Source organism: Schistocerca nitens, chromosome 8 (assembly GCF_023898315.1).
Source record: "Schistocerca nitens isolate TAMUIC-IGC-003100 chromosome 8, iqSchNite1.1, whole genome shotgun sequence".
Classification (NCBI taxonomy): domain Eukaryota; kingdom Metazoa; phylum Arthropoda; class Insecta; order Orthoptera; family Acrididae; genus Schistocerca; species Schistocerca nitens.
Genome location: NC_064621.1, coordinates 338,904,290 through 338,926,147, shown reverse-complemented (window position 1 = coordinate 338,926,147; position 21,858 = coordinate 338,904,290). Strand labels below are relative to the sequence as shown.

General features: G+C 42.9%; 1 protein-coding gene across 1 annotated transcript in view; it reads right to left on the bottom strand.

Moving 5' to 3' along the window:
• The window catches only part of LOC126199714 (sorting nexin-27), a 281,698-nt gene that overhangs the window by 146,583 nt on the left and 113,257 nt on the right, over positions 1–21,858 (bottom strand). The gene's annotated exons all lie outside the window — the stretch shown is intronic.

Genomic DNA, 21,858 nt, shown 5'->3' with positions numbered 1-21,858 from the left:
GGGTCGCGCGAGTAACTTATAAACCGTTGTTTCAAATGAGTAAGATCGTTCACAAAAAAGTTCACGGTAGCAATCTATCGTTCACAAACTTTGTTGACCAGATCCGAAACACATTGTAGAATCAAACTATTTTTTTAAATTTTTGAACGAAGACGCTGTTTAGTGACACGAAATAATTCGTGCTGTGACATAACATTTCAATGTTCTAGAAATAAATTGTTTAACAGGCAGAGCTCTTAAGCGCTATTTCAGATGTGTTATTACTAAATTTACACGGAAAAACTGCTGTATTAGCAACTCTTGGTCTCACATTTTGCAAATTTCCTGGTGTTTTGTCGGGAAGTTTATTCGTAAATATTGGTATGTATTGTGACTAAACAGTTTCAACGCAATGTGTAAACATGAGAAAAATTTCAGTGGATTGTTACATTCTAGTCATTTACAAGTTCGTAAATGACACTCTGGCTGAAATTTTGCATTTATAAACATTCGTTTCAGTCCTAGTCATGCAAATACACTTGAAATTAACAGCTTTTTACAGGATGTCAGTTTTAAATAACAGTTCGTCTACGGAATAATAAGAGTTGTACAAAAGAAAAGATTTTACATTAGATTTAAAATCTGCTTATTACCTGTCAGACATTTTATGTTATACGACAAATAATCAAAAATTTTTGGTAATGCATAGGAAATCATTTCTGAGAAACTGGCAGCCTTCATTAATCACATTCTTGCTGATAGCAATTGTGAAATCAAGGCTTTCTTTATCATTAGTCAGTTATTCGAGAGAATTACTTTTCCGTAAGGCATTATTGACCTAAATATACAAAATATGTTAGGCGGTTAATTCGTTTGTTTCCAAGATTAACTATTATAGTCTCAGCAGTTCAGTAATATGCTTCTTCTAGTTCAAGTTTTCATCAATATGTACACACAAAAATTTTGAACGCTCTTCCCTATTTACTGACTCCTGTTCACAGGATAACTTATACAGAATTCTTTTTTCGTTCATGGAGTCAGTGCTGGAAATCAGTGGCTATACACATAACGTTCATTAACTTTGCGATTCGGCTTGGGTGTGTCTAACAGTACGAAAACCAGGCATTACAAATAGAATGTAATTTCAAGCACGTGGCGTGAGTTGCGAGTGTTTACGTGTGGCGAGTAAGGAAGGTGGAATACCGTGGTCATGTGTTCGTGACTGCAGGTAGCCGCGAGTCTACAAGCTCGTGGTCATGACGAGGCAACCGGTCAGTCCCCTTCCACCTCTCAGGCAGTTCGCGCCTAGCAATTGTTTCCTCGTTCCTCACCGCAAGACGTCCCAGTAGAGTTTCCGCGCGACAGTCTAATAATACTTACGAAATATCTCGTGGACTTTTCCACATATGTGAAAAAGAGAGGATGAAGGGGGAGAAAAATCACATGGATACCAAATTATACATGTTTAGCAATAGTGACCCAAATTATATAAAATTCTAACGATGATTTTGAAGCATAAAGCGTTTCCAGAAAAGTTTCTTCTAGTTAACCTTTTATCTGCTGATCGCGGTGCGGACTAGGGTAATCGAATTTTCAGATTTGTAGTTCAGAAAAGGTAATCGAAAGCGGACTGTTTCGTTATCACCTGGCATTAATCTTAGAATTAAACACAAAACTTACAATTAAATAAGCTTAGAACCAGATCTGTTTTAAAAACGTTAACAATAATGTTTAATGGCACACTGCGCACAACTATTGCAGATGTGTATGAAATCAGCGAAGTTGTAAAGTAGTTTTGTACAAAACCTACATTTACCTTACCCATGCTAACACAGTCATCAGGCCGCTTTCAGCAGCATTATACTTGTTTTATCATAGTGCCGTCCCAGTTCTATTCCACGCAATATAGGCAACTCATACCTGAATAACCAGACGTACATACCAACTACCGACATTTAGAAATTCATGATCCAGCGCTATTTCTTCAGGAGCTGTAAATCCTCCATTTAAAATGTCACTGCCATCAAATTCGATTCCTAAAGAACGTGTATCGTATTACATACTTGCCTGGTACGTCGCTATCCTATTCAATTCACCATACTTTGTTTTACATTAACGTGTGCACGTGCAGACCCAGGCAGTTACAGTGGTTCAGTGCTGAAAATTCTGAACGGGCATTCAGGAAGACGGCGGTTCTAACGCCCGTCCGGTCATCCTGAGATAGGTTTTTCATTGTTTCCCTAAACCGCTTAAGGCAAATTCAAGAATGTTTACTTTGAGAAGGACACGACTGATGTCCGTCCTCACCCTTCTTCAATACGCGTTCGTGCTCCTCCTCTAATCACCTTGACGTCGAAGGGTAGTTTAACACTAATTTTCCTTCCTTCCCATCGTTAATTACTTACGCTGGCATTGAATTATCATTATTCGCGTACGTGGTATTTTGTTGTAACAAAGAACGGAGAAATATTTTAATATCTGCAAGAGCCCAATATCCGTCAGGTGCAACGATTACTATCTGAATGCGACGGTGGCATCAGCCAAGAAAAGGTTTATAATGTTACATTGTTGTAGGTTCGGTCCTTCGGGCACCAAATCCAAACGGAACCGGACGGTGAATTATTTGACTTCCATTTCAAAAATGAAATTTCACGGGTAACTATTTATGTGTGTATCTAGAATTAGAGTAAAAGTCACACGAAACCCACTCGCTCTGTTCGTCTATGAGATCCGGAAAGTGGTAAATACCGTCACCCAGGTGACCCAGGTGGACTTCCAGAAGTTGTTCAACACTGTTACGCACTGGCGCCTAATGGGCAAATTTCCCGTGGTACGGAATATCGGACCAGCTATGTGACTGGGTTGAAGAGTTCCTAACAAACATAACACGATATGACATCCGTAATAGAGGGAAATTTCCAGATGTCGGGCATACTCCAAGGGAGTCCTTATACGACCATTATTTTTCACGGTATCTATAAATAACGTAGTGGATAACATCGGATGTTAGGTGAGATGATGATGTTGCAACAGAGAAGTAGTAACGCTTGATAATTGTTGTGAAACACAGGAAGACCTGCAGAGAATCAGTGTCTGGTGCAGGGATTGGCAGCTGACTCTTAGTGTAAACAAATGGAACGTACTGCGCCTAAACAGACAGAAAGACCTATTATTCTAAAATCGCAAGATTTCACAACGATCATTGGAAGCAGTCAAATGCATTAAGTATCTAGGAGAATGCGTACGAAGAGATTTAAATTGGGCGACTACATAAAACTAATGGTTGGTATGGCAGATACCTGACAGCTCGGGTTAGGGAAGGATGGGGTAGGAAATCGGCAGTGCCCTTTGAAAGGAACCATCCCGGCATTTGCCTGAAACGATTTAGGGAAGTCACGGAAAACCTAAATCAGGATGGCTGGAGACGGGATTGAACCGTCGTCCTCCCGCGAATGCGAGTCCATGAAAGTGAAATTAGGGAAGCTTACGGTCGAAGTAGAGAGGATATAAAATGTAGACTGGCAATGGCAAGGAAAGCGTTTCTGAAGAAGAGAAATTTGTTAACATCGAGTATAGATTTAAGTGTCAGGAAGTCGTTTCTGAAAGTATTTGTATGGAGTGTAGCCATGTATGGAAGTGAAACATGGACGATAACCAGTTTGGACAAGAAGAGAATAGAAGCTTTCGAAATGTGGTGCTACAGAAGAATGCTGAAGATAAGGTGGGTAGATCACGTAACTAATGAGGAGGTATTGAATAGGATTGGGGAGAAGAGAAGTTTGTGGCACAACTTGACTAGAAGAAGGGATCGGTTGGTAGGACATGTTCTGAGGCATCAAGGGATCACCAGTTTAGCATTGGAGGGCAGCGTGGAGGGTAAAAATCGTAGAGGGAGACCAAGAGATCAATACACTAAGCAGATTCAGAAGGATGTAGGTTGCAGTAGGTACTGGGAGATGAAGAAGCTTGCACAGGATAGAGTAGCATGGAGAGCTGCATCAAACCAGTCTCAGGACTGAAGACTACAACAACAACTATCTATTACTTTTCCCGCGGGCCATTCGCGACTGAAATAGCAAAGGAGGGAACCGCGGTGGTACATAAAACATCCTCGCCACACACCGTAAGGTGGCTTGCGGAATACAGATGTAGATATGTTTTGGAATGAACTGTTAGTACACAGATTAAAACCGTAGGTAGTTTCCGCATCTTGTCAAGTTCTTTGCCATTTCATTTTCTGTTACGTGATGTATGCCCTGTCTAACGTAAGATCATTTAGCAACATTATTTCCTAAACCCTTTTTCGTCAAAAATTCTAGTTTTGATAACAAGTATGCTTGTGTGGCTATCCTCCGCAGCAAGCATATAAATACTTGTTTTGTAAATAAAACTGCCTTTTCCTGCTGCTAGATACTTTATTTATCCCATGCGCATTTTGCCTTTTCCTGTTCTAAGTCATCATCAGTGGGATCTATAACGATACAGCTTTGTTAGTTTTAGATTATTAAACACTTCACTTGGCGATTTTTTTTTGTAAAAAAGTAATTACTTACGATTTGCTGATCTGCGTTTCCTCACATCTAGTCTGGGGGTCGCACTACCACTTTTTTCGGTTTTGATGTTTATCATACGCTCGTTCGTTAGCTGCGCGCGCGCGAGAGAGTGTGTGTGTGTGGGGGGGGGGGGGGATAGGGAGCTTTTTGTCTCCGAAGTTCGGAAAAGTGTTCCATGTTGCGTTTATATTTTGCAGAATTTACATCTTTGCTCTGCTATCCATGGCAAAGAGCGTAGCTAAGGGCACTTTGCACTCTTATCACGTATTGCGCTTTCTTCCCGTTCATTCGAGTATGGAGCGCGCGATAAACGATTGTTTAGATGCCTTCTGTAATAAGTCTAATCTTTTCTTCGCAGCCGCGCGGGGTAGCCGCGAGGTCTATGGCGTCTTGTCACGGTTCGCGCGGTTACCCCCGTCGAAGGGTCGAGTAAGCGCGCGCGTGTGTGTGTGTGTGTGTGTGTGTGTGTGTGTGTGTGTGTGTGTGTGTGTGTTGTCCTTAGCGTAAGTTAGGTTCAGTTAGATTAAGTAGTGGGTTAGGTTAGTGTTGTTTAACGTCCCGTCGACAACGAGGTCATTAGAGACGGAGCGCTAGCTCGGGTTAGGGAAGGATGGGGAAGGAAATCGGCCGTGCCCTTTGAAAGGAACCATCCCGGCATTTGCCTGAAACGATTTAGGGAAATCACGGAAAACCTAAATCAGGATGGCTGGAGACGGGATTGAACCGTCGTCCTCACGAATGTGAGTCCAGTGTCTAACCACTGCGCCACCTCGCTCGGTCAGATTAAGTAGTGGGTAAGCTTAGGGACCGATGACCTTAGCAGTTTGGTCCCATAACACATTGCCACAAATTTCCAATTTTTTCTTCGCAACCCCTACGAGAGCGGTTAGTACGAGTTGTTCTATTTTTGTTGAAAATTTTATTAGTGGTTTTAGTGGGCTGTAGTCCGATTACAATTACTTGATAGTTTACAGCTGACGCGTTATACCTCGTTTCCTCCAAACAGGGCGCTCAACGTCACGACCGAACCGTTCGCCGTTGGCAAACTGCCACAATTAGTTCACTTCCAGTTCCTTGACCGGCTTTCTTGATGTGTGTGAATCCTGAATCCTGGGTCTACGAAATACACACGTTTCATACACAGCACTAAGCAAACACTACTGGATCCTTCTGCACAATATGCGCATAAGCTTCGCACGACTTTGCTTGAAGCCGAATTTTCGTAGTCTGTGAACTAATCGTTGTGAATGGAACACCACAGTCATAAATACAACACCATTCTGCAGTGTAATAGTACAGCGTAGTCGTTAGTGTAGAAACCTCGGGTGGAGGATGCTCGAAACTCGTCCAATGCAGCTATATTTTTTATTTTTCTAAATCTTATCAAAAGAATTTCATTATATTTTCATTCAATTAAATGGTTAAAACGTATTTTTTATTTTTAATAATTGCCCCGTCATTTTCATTATGATGTTGAGTTTTTTATTTGCTCTAGTTTTACTTCCTATCATTCTTTTTTCGTTTGTAATCTGCTTCTGTCGCCTGTACCCTATAATCTGCAACCAAGTGTCAACCAGGTTGTTAACGTGGCATCCAGTGTAGCCAGTGTGCGGATATTTTCAGGTAATCAATGACAGCGAGAAATTACAGACTGCTTTTCCGTTAAAATGGAAATTTTGCTCCGGAAGGTGACTATACAAGCGAACATATTATTAAATTTTTCTGTCTTGAGTTTACTCGTAGAAGTAAACAAACGCTGTGAACAAAGAGATCGCGATTTTAGTTCTGCAGCAGATTTTTGATAGCCGTTTTCTCGGGCAAACTGCACATCACGAGTTGTGGTTACGTTAGGACATAGGTTTAAATTCAGGGCTACAAAACCTGTCGTTTGCCGCAGATCGGGTCTGGTCACTCAAAAATCAGCTAGCTACAGAGCCTCTCCCATTTCCGTCATACCTCGCGGCGGCTGCTTCCAACATTACTTTGTGTTACAGATTAACAGCATTTGTCAAGTGATCCGACTTTTGTCGTCCATAACCGAGAGTTAGCCGGCAGCTGATGTGGCAACATTTTAGCGGCTAGTGACAGACGTCAACTATTAATCCGACTATCTTCAACCTCTTCAACAACTGTAATCGGTGTCATATAAATAACTAAGTTTTTCCACTCCATGCATCACTATCCCAAAAAAACTTTTACCGCAAAATGCTGCCGGAATCTCGGGCTCAGCAGATTTTAATTGGAAAAATATACGACAGCAGCAACCTGACGATGAACCTGTCGGTTCCAAATGGTAACGGCGCTATTTTAATAAACAGCACACATTAACAGAGGATGGCTGCTTTTTTTCCCCTTCAGTGTCTGTCAAGAACTGACGTGTGTTGCTTCTGGTGTTCTGACGGAACGCAAGGTCAATAGCACTTTTTCGAACGGGACGATTGCGTCTACGTGGCAAGGGAGAGGTCAGTCGTGTAGAATGGGCGTCCGGCGGAAACCCGGCCTCGTAATCAGAAACCCACACCTCAGTGGAGACTGTTAATGGCTTCCCGAGAGCCACACCAAACCGGCACTTCCTGCCGGCCATTCAGCGGCCGGATGCCAAGGCGAGGAGAAGGGCGGTCGTACAGGCTGACATTCACTTACTACCGTTCGTCTTTCAACTACTGTACACTGAACTCTGGTTAATTAGTGATAACCAGCGACGATGTGAGACTGAAAGACGCTCTGTACTAAAATAGCGTTTTGTGTTTTGTCTTCTGCTATCACAAAGAGCCACAAGTTGACCAAAAGTCTTGCACACAATACTTACTGGTTTAATTAATGAACTTTAAGTCCACCTGCTGGTGGTTTAAACCTCCGAAACTCGCAATGGAAATAAAACGTGACTGGTTAGAGTACACTTTTGATTTCAACTGATGCCAAAAATTCACGTCCATGTCACAGAAGGCACGGAGAGCCAAATTCACAAGTTGTAATACGATGAAAGTAGGATACAGCGCTATCAGGCTCGTATAAAGTCTGTTTTCGCGGAAATAAGAGAAATTTTGGAGATCTTCGAAATGGTTAACATTTTAAATAGAATTTTCGTGGCTGAAGAATGAACACGGAAGAAAGTTTTTGTATGTTTCTTATATTAATTATGACTTTTTTACTAACAAAAGGTGCCAACATACGGTAACAATCTTCCCTGTTTCCATCACAAAATCTTGCAAGTCAGACCCGGAAGATACCGTATACGTATCATATTTCCGACATGCACAAGGACTGTCACCATAAGCTTCAACAAATATTCTCCAAATCATATACCAAGTGACTTACTGTTTCTGACGTTTTCTCTGTCAGAGTCTCACATACTGAAAACAATCTCATCCCAATAAAAGTCTTATGAATTTAGCAAGTCTACTAACACCTATGAAGAATTGGCAGACTTATGATGCTACAGTGCAACCTCGTTTATCCGGACTAGGTAAGACCGTAGATTACCTAGACTACAAAAAATCCCAATAATCTGGAAATTCAAAAAAATATGACAAGGGTTAAATGCCATACAAACACACACATTAGACTACTCACTGAAATACAACGTAATTAAATACTAGAGTTGTAAGTCGTTTACGAGCAGCACGATCACAAAGGCGTTTCACCAATATTAGTTCGGCCGAAGTTGTTTCCGCCCAGCGACCAAATTAACCATTATTCTGTTCAGCGGCATTGCTGCCCTTGTTTTGTGTCACAATGACCTTCCACTGAGCATCAACTACTTTAGTCACTGACACTTGACGTACCGATTTTCTATTTCGATTTTTCTAACCAACCGTAGTGTAGTTAGGATGACGATTGGAAAGCTTATTAAAAACCTAATTTTCCTGCGATATCGCGTCCCAAATCGGAACGCCACTCTCCTTTTCTGTACTAAACCACAAGAAAAAAAGCGTCATCTAGCATCCCATTTTTTGCTGTTTTGGTTGTCCCCAGACTTTTTAAATTGCCCTTTTGTCATGATTTTGAAACGAATGTCTTCAGTTTATTCACGGTTATGCTTCCAATCTGACACCATTAAAGTTCAAACAGTAAATTCAGCAGTCATGTTTTGAACAGTTATCCTTTATCCATAATACTCAGCGCATCAAACTTTTTGTGCATGGAAACCTCTTTGATGTTACACTACTGGCCATTAAAATTGCTACACCAAGAAGAAATGCAGATGATAAACGGGTATTCATTGGACAAATATATTATACTAGAACTGATATGTGATTACATTTTCACGCAATTTGAGTGCATAGATCCTAAGAAATCAGTACCCAGAACAACCACCTCTGGCCGTAATAACGGCCTTGATACGCCTGGACATTGAGTCAAACAGAGTTTGGATGGCGTGTACAGGTACAGCTGCTCATGCAGCTTCAACACGATACCACAGTTCATCAAGAGTAGTGACTGGCCTATTGTGACGAGCCAGTAGCTCGGCCACCATTGACCAGACGTTTTCAATTGGTGAGAGATCTGGAGAATGTGCTGACCAGGGCAGCAGTCGAACATTTTCTATATCCAGAAAGGCGCGTACAGGACCTGCAACATGCGGTCGTGCATTATCCTGCTGAAATGTAGGGTTTCGCAGGGATCAAATGAAAAGTAGAGCCACGAGTCGTAACACATCTGAAATGTAACGTCCACTGTTCAAAGTGCCGTCAATGCGAACAAGAGGTGACAGACACGTGTAACCAATGGCACCCCATACCATCACGCCGGGTGATACGCCAGTATGGCGATGACGAATACAGGCTTCCAATGTGCGTTCACCGCGATGTCGCCAAAGACGGATGCGACAATTATGATGCTGTAAACAGAACCTGTATACATCCGAAAAAAATGACGTTTTGCCATTCGTGCACCCAGGTTCGTCGTTGAGTACACCATCGCAGGCGCTACTGTCTGTGATGCAGCGTCAAGGGTAACCGCAGCTATGGTCTCCGAGCTGATAGTCCATGCTGCTGCAAACGTCGTCGAACTGTTCGTGCAGATGGTTGTTGTCTTGCAAATGTCCCCATCTGTTGACTCAGGGATCGAGACGTGGCTGCACGATCCGTTACAGACATGCGGATAAGATGACTGTCATCTCGACTGCTAGTGATACGAGGCCGTTGGGGTCCAGTACGGAGTTCCGTATTGCCCTCCTGAACCCACCGATTCCATATTCTGCTAACAGTCATTGGATATCGACCAACGCGAGCAGCAATGTCGCGATACGATAAACCGCAATCGCGATAGGCTACAATCCGACCTTTATCAAAGTCGGAAACGTGATGGTACGCATTTCTCCTCCTTACACGAGGCATCACAACAACGTTTCACCAGGCAACGCCGGTCAACTGCTGTTTGTGTATGAGAAATCGGTGGAAACTTTCCTCATGTCAGCACGTTATCGGTGTCACCACCGGCGGCAACCTTGTGTGAATGCTCTGAAAAGCTAATCATTTGCATATCACAGCATCTTCTTCCTGTCGGTTAAATTTCGCATCTGTAGCACGTCATCTTCGTGGTATAGCAATTTTAATGGCCAGCAGTGTATTTTACATTCTCAACAAACGTGGGCATTACAGTAGAACATAACTCAATGTTAAGTAGTTAGGTTGTTACCTGACATCGTGCCAGTATCTGTACGGCGATTAGCTGAATGTAAATTTAATGCTTTTCGTCGCGTATTGTTGCCACTATTAGTTTCTGAGTATGAAATACCGTATGGTTACTGTATTAGAACAATAATGCTACTACTAATAAATAAACAAATCCAAATGAAACGTAGATGCAGATTAGTGAGGGCTGGACAAACGGGTTCCACTGAAATTACGTTTAATAATCAGCTACGTTACAGTGAGCGTTTTGGACCGAGTATATCGTAAAATGGCAGTTCCGATACGGGCGCCTTCAGTGAAATATAGTTCATTCGCGGTGAACGCTTGACTTGTGAACACGTTAATGCGCTCATGCAGCCAGCAAGATACTGTGGAAGTGATGTTTATCTGGCGGATCGCTCTTTTCACGCGAACAGCCAGAGCTGTCCAGCCGCGAAGTGGTACGCATCCACCCTCACGGTAGAACGGTCATCCGCACGCCCCAACTCATGCCAACATACGCTCCAGTCGCTCAGCCATCGGAAGCGCTGTGCCTAACTCTGTTCTGTTCCGCTCAAATGTTCACCGTCCGTGTTTCGTTATCAACGCTGGGGACAACTGAAGGGGCCCATGCAATACAGGCAGACTCTCAGATCGTTCGAGGCATGCTGAGTTCATCATTATGGGGTTATGCAGAGTTGACTGGCGACGCCTGCCTGGAGAAGGATAGTGGCTAGTGAAGTACCGACATGAGTGTATCTTTTTTTACATGTAAAGTGGACTGATAAGCCAAAAAAATATATCTTGACAACCAATTTAATAACGAGCTGGCCCACCTTTGGAACACAACACAGTAATGATTCTGTGTGGCATGGATTCGACAGTCCTTGGTACGTCCCCAGAGATCCACGGATCCAATGTCTACGCACAGGTCACACCATTCCCAGGCGAATTTCGTGGCCAAGACATCAACGTCAGTTCACCATCATGCTCTTCAATCCACTGTTCCATGATTTTGGTGTTGTGAGAAGAGCAGTTATCTTGCAGGAAGATGTCACCGTCATCGGGGAAGACAATCATGAAGGGAATAGTCATGCAGTTTACAGTTGTCATGGTGCCATCCATGATTGCCACATATACCGTTATTCCCTGGTGAATGTCCCCCGTAGCATAACATTGATCACATCGGTCTGCATTCGCAGCACTCTATATGTTTGGAGTAGCTCTTCTCCAAATGACAGTGTATCCGGACCCGACCACCGACCTGGTGTGTTCCAATGATCCAGCATACAATCTTGATGATCTTGTACCTACTGCAATCGCAACTGACGATATAGTTGGTCAACATGACAACACGTAGGGGTTGTACACTGCAGTGCCCCATGAACAACAGTGTGCCCTTGCTGCGCAACAAACATATGGTGGAATAAAAAATAACAGACCAAAATTGAAGGAATGACACTGGTCCTAGAAATGCGCCATCAATAATATGGAAGTGAAGTGTTTGTAAGGCCAGAGGTCAATATTAAGTCTCTAAGTCTAACATGCAGGGATAACACAGAATTACTAACAACAGAACTAGAGACGTGCATAGCAACTTCAGTCTACAAATCACCTAATGATGAACGCAGTTTCGACAAGGAAATGAATTTCAAAACGAAAAGTTTCAAGACTGTATTAGGAGATTTCAACTGCAATAACACAAACTGGGCTATGAAACTACAGACAAGAACGGCAATGAGTTGGGAATGTGGATGGAAAGTGAAGAACTTAAACACACACGCGACGTCTTAGTGAAGTGGAAGATAGCGCAACGACTATAATCCGGATAATATTTCCATCAGTTCCAAAGCAGCTCAACTTGAGTCAAAAACACCTGAGGATCCGACAGCAAAAACACAGCATAATACCATAACGTGTGCAGCAGTAGGAATTATCAACCCAGAACGAGTCCCTTTAAAACGATTCAACTTCAAAAAGGCGTCCTGGGAAAGTTTCTCACACGAATTTAACAAAGAACTTGCAAGACTTAAAGCGGTTCCAACATCGCCTGCGTGTTTCGTAGTCTAAGTGAGAATTATTTCTCGGAAACACATACCCCGTGGAAGCAGAACTATACATACGCGGCCCCAACGAAGAATGAGGTAGCCCGCTGAAGATCTATCAGGATATATATACGAACAGTTCCAGCAGCTGAAGAAACCATTCAAGCCGATGAAGAGCTGATGACATACATAATATAAGGCAGAAGGGAAAAATGCTCAAATATTTGGTTGCTCTAGATATGGCTCAAAATAATAAACCACCGTAATGTAAAATCTAAGCAATGATGCTAAAAAATCAAGAGAGACATTCAGCTTAGTAACACCAAATGAAATAGCTTACCAAGTACTTAAGAAAGGGAAAACAGAGCCGAAATCACATACCAAAATTATCAAGACACACTGACGAGAAATAACTCTTTGAGCTTACCTTTTACAACTGAAAAATTAGTAAATACCGTAAAGCAAATGGAAAGTAACATAGGTGCAAGCTCAGATGATATAAGAACAGAGCAGATGCAGAATTTCGTATCAGAGCCTATAAAGTGGTTGCCTGAATGAAGGAATGTGTTGAATCTGTCCAAACACCTAAGCTGTGGAGAAAAGCACATATCATAATTATTCTGAAAACAGCGAAAGCACCCAAAGATCTAAAGAACTTTCGCCCGAACTCGGTTGTCACCTGTTTAAAGTCTTTGAAAAAATGATACTGACTAGGATTTCGTCAAGTGTGGACGAAAAGGTCGTTTCGAAGCATTCTGACTTTGGACTAGGAAGTCACGGTCTGGTCGAGTCCTTAACCTCACCTAACACACCGAAGATGGGTATGAGAAAAAAATTGTCACTGGTACAGATTATACAGCCCTCAGTCTCATTATGAAACGGTGAATCAAAAAAGGCTTATGCAAACGCTATAAGAGACAACTAGTTATTTCAAGTTGACAAACGTAATGAGAAGTATTCTCCCGACCAAAAGATTCTATGTAACGCTGCTAGGTAGGAAGCGCCACTGAAGAAACCACAACGGATCTTCTCAAAGCAATGTGCTATGCCCGATCCTCTACATATGTATACGAATGATCTATCAGATGCAAGGCGATTTATCTATGCGGATGACACTGATGTGACGGGTCAAGAGAAGATTTTCGAGAAAGTTGTGAAGCCAAAAGAAGCAACGCACTTGGAAGGTTAGGAGAGTATTATGATCTGAACCATCCCAAGACCCATCCGCGGAAGACTGAAGTAAAAGCTTTTCACGCAAGAAACGCAGACGCGAAAGAAAACTTAATATTAAGTGAAGTGGATCGGAAATTCACCGCTGTTACACTCCAAAATATCTGCAGCAGAAACAACTTCATCAGAAAGCTGGCAAGTTCTAGGTGGGAATAAATCCCCAAGTTGTCCAGTCAACTGCGTTGGGACTATGTTTTTCTGTGGGAGAGCATGGAACACCAGTCTGGGGAGAGTCGGTCGGCACCACGTATGTGGAAATGGCCTTAAACGAGTCAGTCTGCTTAGGTACGGCGTGCCTTAGACCAACCCCAGTCCCAAAGATCAACCCCTCGGCTGGCATTGCACGTCCATTCACAACAAGAAGAATGGTAGGGAAATGGAATAGAAGATAAAAAATTGAAAACCTAAAACATTTGATGTAGATGTAGAATCTACAACACGTCGCCGTACATTCAAGAAAAATTTTTTGCACCGAACGTTACCATAAGACGCGAAACCAGATGTTAAGATGTGTTTTCCGGCGGCAAGAAAGTACTTCTAACCATGCCGGCTTCACTCCAACGGAAGAAATTAGCTAAGAAATTAGCTACGATTTCCACCTACCTTGCATTAATTAGAGACTGACTAACTGATCAAAAACAGGAATCTCAAGGTGCAGAACAATTTGGTCTCATGGATGATGATGATGATGATGATGATGATGATGATGATGATATGTGGAGCTGCGGAGCAGTCCAGACACATGCTAGTATGCCAAAACATGGACCAATTGTGTACTCAGAAAAATGCTGTAAATGTCACCGTACAGGGCATAGAAGATGCAGAATTCTGAACTGGAGAAGTGTGATGTCTTTCTTGCGGACACGCAAAGTAAGTAGCAACGTGAAGACGAATGGTTGCTCCGAAACAATTGTGCCTGCACCAGCATTGTACTCTGTCGTCAAATCTGACGCAGATTGCCGCCTATCCTGTTCTACACGGCAGAGAACACCCGTGTTCAAACACGGACCCGCGAGATAGCCCTCCTTGGCGGTGTTTAGACAGCAGTCACCGTTTCCGGCCGCACTGTCTTTCAATTACAGCCCTTACTCGGATATTTCTGCTTAAAGTTTCAGCGTCAACATTAACAAGCGTTGTATCACTGTAGATCTCAACCTATACTGCACAAGCCATCTTGCTGTGTGTGGTGGAGGGTACTTCGAGTTTGACTGCCACTTCCCCTTTTCTTGTTTCTGTCGCCTATAGTTCGTGGGTAATACAATTGCCGGTAAGCCTCCGTGTGGGCTCGAATCTCTCTAATCTTACCTTCATAGTCTTTTCGCGTGATGTACGCAGGAGGAGCCAATATACTTGTTGACTGTTCTAGGAACGTACGCTTTCGGAACTTTAACAGTACACCACACTATGATACAGAACGCCTCTCTTGCAGCGTCCCAAGGAGTTGGTTGATGATCTTTGTAACACTTTCGTCCTTACTGCATAAATCTGTAACGAAACGCGCCTCTCTTCTTTGGGTCTTCTCTAGTTCCTCTACTGATTTCTATATGGTACGGATCCCATATGACGAGCAATGTTCAACTACTGGTCTAACGACTGTTTTCTAAGCTACCTGCCTTGTTCTGCTGTGGATTCTTCCAATGAATTTCAATCTGGCATCCGCCTTACTCACGATTCATTTTATGTGGTCGTTTAATTTTAAATCGCTCAATACACATATGCCAAGGATTTCTTGGACGTAGCTGCTCCCAGTGACTGTTCTGAAATTTTTTACTCACATAATAAAGGGAGGCCACGCGGTTTGAGGCGCCATGTCACGGATTGCGCGGCCCCTCCCGTCGGAGGTTCGAGTCCTCGTTCGGGCATGGGTGTGTGTCTGTTGTTCTTAGCATAAGTTATTTAAGTTGGATTTAGTAGTATGTAAGTCTAGGGATCGATGACCTCAGCAGTTTGGTCTCTTAGGAATTCACACACATTTGAACATTTTTTGAATAAAGGGAGTTTCTGTCTATGTATTCGCAATTCGTTACATTTGTTTATGATGAGAGTCAATTGCCACGCCTTGCACCAAAAGCCCATCCTCTACAGTCTTCCTGCACTTCGCTACAATTTTCTACCGTCGCGACTTCTCTGTATACTTCATCCACGAAAAGCTGGACGGAACATCTTTTGCAGAGCTTTCGCATGCCATTAGAAAAGTACGTCGTTCTACTAACAAATTTATAAAATTAAAACTTTCCCCAATATATCGGTATACAAAAGTTAGTAATGTTACCCCACAAACGAAAATTACTTGCCGAATTTCTCGTTTCGGTATCTTGAATCGTACACGAAACAAAACAGATTTACCCTGTATATTCGGAATCATGTCCCGTTCTTGTTATCAGTCGTAACACGTTACGAAGGTCAAACGTAATGTGTACTGAGCCGTCAGGAACAGGTTCTAATTCAAATAGGCGAAGGACGTAAGGCTGTTGATGACGTACGACTTGGCACAAGCAGCAATGCACTGAAATGTCGGTAGGAAGTCTCTCACTGTGGCAGACGCTGCCCGTGCGGCAGAGACGTCGGCCTAGAGCTCCTATATGATAGGCTGAATCGTCCGCCAGGTCTTCCCAACTCTGAGGATTCAGAAATTTTACCTTGTGGATGGTTAACCTACTCATGCAAATTTTTATAATATTTCTTATAAAATATATGTTATCGCATGTATGAAGTGTGTCGAATAGTAATTGCTGTGTGTGGACACATTTAGATTATTTTTTTCACATAACGGAAAAATTGAAATGTAATAGTACACTGCTATATAAGTGTAGGCTAAGAATTTTGGTGATAGTTTGTAAATATTAAATGTAATGAGTTAACAACTCGGTAGCAATATCTTCAAATATGGGTGATACGCTGTAACAACCCGTCCCTATTTATTGGTTTTGGCCCGTATATAGGCACTTGTAAAAGTGGTATTTATGTTTTAATCTTAAGTACGTACTTTAAGAACTGCGGCATTTTTATTGTACAGTGTGGGAAAAAGTATAGTTTCATGTAAAAGTGAAACGAATTTTTATTAACAGTTTCATCTATCACTTAACCAATATTCATTTTATGTACTTCATAACAGGTTTGTTGCGTCTTGAGTTCTATTGAAAGCTTTATTCTTTAAAATCTATGCTGCTTTTGCAGGTTCGCTCACACTAACTAATGCGGTATAAAAATATCTAAGTATCATTCGTCCTACCGTAATTATATAAGAAATGGGGTAAATAATTCGGTTCGTCTAGTGTTCAAATGGCTCTGAGCACTATGGGACTTAACTTCTGAGGTCATCAGTCCCCGAGAACTAAGAACCACTTAAACCTAACTAACCTAAGGACATCACACACATCCATCCCCGAGGCAGGATTCGAACCTGAGACTGTAGCGGTCGCGCGATTCCAAACTGTAGAGCCTAGAACCGCTCGGCCACTCGTGTCGGCGGTTCGTCTGGTGTGTTTATGATGATGATGATGATGACATATAAAGACGTCAGAAATATTCCTCTCCACTTTGCCAAATGCGGAAATATCTCTGGAATGGAAAAATTTCGAGACAAACTGCTAGAGTATAGTTTTCGACTGGGGGAAGAAACGCAATTGTATACAATTGGTTTCATGTTTAAAACCACTTTTATTCACGTATATATACAATACACAATTGAGCACCAGATCCTGGTTCCCCATTGTGTTTCCTGAATTTATGGCCCATCGTTTTCTTCGTTCGAGATCACTTGGAAATCTAAACATGCGGGAACCATTTTTTGCAATAGTTCATGCAGTTCACAGCCGAGCGGCCAGTCGTATTTTGACGAATTCTTCATTGTATGTAAGTATAAGTCTCCACTCGTATCGTGACTTATTGTTGCTGTTGTGGTCTTCAGTCCTGTGACTTGTCTGATGCAGCTCTCCATGCTACTCTATCCTGTGCAAGCTGCTTCATCTCGCAGTATGTACAGCAGCTTACATCCTTCTGAATCTTGGTCTCCCTCTACGATTTTTACCCTCCAAGCTGCCCTCCAATACTAAATTGGTGATCCCTTGATGCCTCAAAACATGTCCTACCAACCGATCCCTTCTTCTAGTCGAGTTATGCCACAAACTCCTCTTCTCCCCAATACTATTCAATACCTCCTCATTAGTTATGTGATCTACGCATCTGATCTTCAGCATTCTTCCGTAACACCACATTTCGAAAGCTTCTATTCTCTTCTTGTCCATACTAGTTATCGTCCATGTTTCACTTCCATACATGGCTACACTCCATACAAATACTTTCAGAAACGACTTCCTGACACTTAAATCTATACTCGATGTTAACAAATTTCTCTTCTTCAGAAACGATTTCCTTGCCATTGCCAGTCTACATTTTATATCCTCTCTACTTCGACCATCATCAGTTATTTTGCCCCCCAAATAGCAAAACTCCTTTACTACTTTAAGTGTCTCATTTCCTAATCTAATCCCCTCAGCATCACGCGATTTAATTTGACTACATTCCATTATCCTCGTTTTGCTTTTGTTGATGTTCATCTTATACCCTCCTTTCAAGACACTGTCCATTCCGTTCAACTGCTCTTCCAAGTCCTTTGCTGTCTCTGATAGAATTACAATGTCATCGGCGAACCTTAAAGTTTTTATTTCTTCTCCATGGATTTTAATACCTACTCCGAACTTTTCTTTTGTTTCCTTTATTGCTTGCTCAATATACAGATTGAATAACATCGGGGAGAGGCTACAACCATGTCTCACTCCCTTCCCAACCACTGCTACCCTTTCATGTCCCTAGACTCTTATAACTGCCATCTGGTTTCTGTACAAATTGTAAATTGTAATAATCATGACTTATATGCAGACAGTATACAGACAGGTATGACTATCCTGTACTTTGAAGAAAACATGGCGGACAGTTTAGCTCCGACTACAGGAGTCTTGCGTCGACCGGCAAGTGGCGGGTGCGGCGCTGTAACGACAGGAACGCGATTTCTGGAGGCGGCCACCACGCTCCAGTGGGCGCCAGCGGCGTGGCGCGACGTGACGGTGCAGCCAGGCGCCGGGCGTTCGTCCAAGCGTGACGCCGGCGGGACCGCTGCCGAATGAGACTGCTCTCCCCCAAAAACGGAATAGCCGCGTGCGCCAAGCGTTAAAGTGAAATATCTGGCGGCGGCTTCTCTCTCTCTCTCTCTCTCTCTCTCTCTCTCTCTCTGTGTGTGTGTGTGTGTGTGTGTGTAAGGGGGGGGGGGGGCGTGCGCAGAGGGGGGTAGGCTATCGCAAGTTATATCAATCGAGTTGTTAATTGTAAAATGATGGCTCTCTACAAGTGCGGCATTGTCTAATTGGTCATCAGCGGAACACACGGAAAGTAATTTCATCACGAACAGAACAAATCTGCGGTCCAGCCATATTAATACGCCCACCGCCTATGTTTGACGCCATCGTATAATAACCACTCAGACGGCACATGGCAGCACCAACAGTGGAAGGCATATAAAGCGTTTCAGGGGGACGCGGGAAACACTGGTTTCGTTGTTGTAATCCGGAAAGTCCAAAATCGCTTGATAATCAGCTTTCGAGCCAAGGGCGGAAGCATTTCTAAAATGGCCAAGTCTATAAACTCTTCGCGTGCCGCTGTGGTTAAAGTATACCGTTCATGGTAAAATGGCGCTATCCAAACCTGGTGCTGAGGCAACTGTGGTACAACAACGGACCGTATAGGACATGGGTGAACAACGGCCGTCGAGATGTGAAGGGGCTAGCAGGCCTATAACTGTTCAGCAACTGACCGTGAAGATGAAACAAGGGGCTGCAAAGAGTATCCAGGGGCTGCAAAGAGTATCCCCTCAAGGACAGTTCAGCGAACACTGCTGCGTATGGGCTTCCGCAATAGGCGCCTGGTTCATGAAACCATGCTGACTGCTGTTCATCGGCAACGAAGGCGAGAATTTGCACAATACCGCAATTGGGCGTCCACTGACTGGCGTCAGGTGGCCTTTTCACATGAATCACGTTTTATGCTCCATCTCACAGACGGCAAATGGCGTGTACTGAGTGAAATGTCTGAAGGCAAACACTCTGCAACCTAGAGGGAGCAGTATGGTCTGGGGAATGTTTTCGTGGCATCCCCTGAGTACGCTCGTCATTCTAAAAGGCACGATGGATCAACGCAAGTATTCATCTATCCTTGGGGACCACGTCCATCCCTAAATGCAGGTTGTTTCTTCCACGGCACTATGGTATCTACCAGTAGGACAATGTAACTTGTCACACAGTTCGCAGAATACGTGCGCTAGGCAGAGAGTACCAGGACGAGTTTGCTGTACTCCCTTGGCCATCAAAGTACCCGGATTTAAACTCAGCGACAATCTACAGAATCACCTGGACTGGGTTGCTCGCGCCATGGATTTTCAAACGACAAACCTAGTGTAGCTGGCCGCGGCATTGGAGTCGGCACTGCTTCACATCCCTGTCGTTACCTTCCAGACCCTCACTAACACACTTCCTCGCAGCGGTCCGCGCTGAAAAAGTTGAGTATTCATGCTTTTGACAGGTGGTCACATTAATGTGGCTGGATGCTGTTCAAATGGCTCTGAGCCCTATGGGACTTAACAGCTGAGGTCATCAGTCCCCTAGAACTTAGAACTACTTAAACCTAACTAACCTAAGGACATCACACACATCCATGCCCGACGAAGGATTCGAACCTGCGACCTGGATGCTGTGTTCTGCAGTATAGCCACTATGTAATAATTAAATATACAGTTGTTGTGGCCTTCAGTCCAAAGACCGGTTTAACGCAGCTCTTCATGCTAATCCATCATGTACACCCTCTTTATCTCAACGTAACTACCACACACATTTCAATCTGCTTATAGTATTCACGCCAGATTCACGATTCCTTGATGCCTCAGGATTCGTGTCATCAACCGAGTCCTTTTTCCCCAATTCGACTCACTACCTCTTCACTAGTTACTCGATCTACCCAGTTAATCTTCAGCATTCTTCTGTGCCACGACATTTCAAAAGCATCTAGTCTCTTCTTATCTGAAATGGTTTCCGTCCACATTTGACTCTGTACGACCCTACACTCCGGTCAAAATATCCAAAAAAGACTTCGTAACATCTAAATTAATATTCGGTGCTAACTAGTATATCTTTTTTACAAAACTCTTTACTTGCTACAGTCACTCTCAATTTTGTATCCTCTCCAATTCGACGATAATCAGTTATTTTGCTGCCCAAATCGCAGAGCTCCTCTACTATTTTTAGCGTCTCATTCCCTAATCTAAACCCCGTAGTATCTATTACATTCCATTACCCTTATTTTACAATTATTGAAGTTTAACTCAAAATTTTTTTCAAGACACTATCTATTCCGTTCAACTGTTCTCACAAATCCTTTTGCACTCGGAGTTTTCAGATATCACCGTAGTCCTAACACACCTTATCTTTCTTCTCCGCGGTGTAAGGCGCTGCAGCCATGGACTGTGCGGCTGATCCCGGCGGAGGTTCGAGTCCTCCCTGTGTGTGTGGTTTGTCCTTCGCATTATTTAGGTTAAGTAGTGTGTAAGCTTAGGGACTGATGACCATAGCAGTTAAGTCCCATAAGATTTCTCACAGATTTGAACATGTTTCTTCTCCGTGTACTTTAATTTTCTTTCCAAATTTTTCTCATTTTTCCTTCAGAGCACGCTCCATGTACAAATTCAGTAACACTTGGGACAGGATACAATCCTGCCTCATTCCAATCTCAATTACGGCATCCCATTCATGTCCTTAGACTCTTGTAACTACTGTCTGGCTTCTGCTAAAGACGTCTGTAACTCTTCGATTCCTGTATATAATCCCCGATACTTCCAGAATTTCAGAGCGTGTCTATTAGTCAATACTGTTAAAAGCGTTCTCTAAACCTACTGATTCTATAAGAGTTTGCCTTTTTTCCATGTATCTTATAAGGTAAGAACATTTCTATGGAACCTGAACCGTAATAGGCTTGTACCGGTTTTTCCATTCTTCTGTAAATAATTGGTGTCAGGATCCAGCAAGCATAACTTATTGAACTCATAGTTCGATAATATTCTCACCTGTCAGCACCTGCCTTCTTTGGATTGGGAATTACATTACATTCTTCTTTATCGCTCAGGGTACTTTGATAGTCACATATACTATACATCCGTTGGAACAGTACTGCCATGGCTGGCTTTCCCGAGAATGTCAAAAATTCTGGGGAATGTCTTCTACTCTGGGGGCCTTGTTTCGACTTAATTCTTTCAGTGCTCTATATTCTTCTCGTAGTATTCTATCTACCATCTCATTGTGCTAGTATCTGCCTCAGTTTCGAATTCACAAAGGCGCTCTTCTGGCAAAGCTAAGCCAGCTGATGGTCCATGAGGTGTGCTTGGAAGGCTCAGCT